The sequence below is a fragment of the Octopus bimaculoides genome, chromosome 4, assembly GCF_001194135.2.
Source record: "Octopus bimaculoides isolate UCB-OBI-ISO-001 chromosome 4, ASM119413v2, whole genome shotgun sequence".
In the NCBI taxonomy this organism is placed as follows: domain Eukaryota; kingdom Metazoa; phylum Mollusca; class Cephalopoda; order Octopoda; family Octopodidae; genus Octopus; species Octopus bimaculoides.
The window spans coordinates 144,876,350-144,876,808 of record NC_068984.1 but is presented as its reverse complement, the minus strand read 5'-3'; positions in this window follow the sequence as shown (position 1 = coordinate 144,876,808).

Genomic DNA, 459 nt, shown 5'->3' with positions numbered 1-459 from the left:
TGTCGAGGTCAACTTTGCCTTTCATTCCTTCGGGATCCATAAAATAAAGTACCAGTCATATATTGGGAGTCAATGTAATTAGCTTGACCCACTCCTCCCAAAATTACTGGCCTCGAACCTTACAATGGACCGGCGTCCCGTTCAGGAGGAATGTTGTGACCTCGGTCACTTATAAGCCATGAAGACCAAATAACCGGCCTTATGAATTCCAGAACTCAAAGAAAATTTTTTTAAGAATTAACCCTAGCCCTTGTAGCCCTTAACATAGCGACGTATGGCCTCAATATAATTTATCAGTATGGTATAGAGATTAGGGTACTTAATCCTATCAAAACAAGACTTTTGAAAATAACTGCGCTAAATTATATTCTTAACAATTGCGAAGTAAAAGGATAAGAAAACATATCTAATTCCTCTGAGGTGGGATCAAAGAAAGATATTTTAGTTAATGCAAAGGCA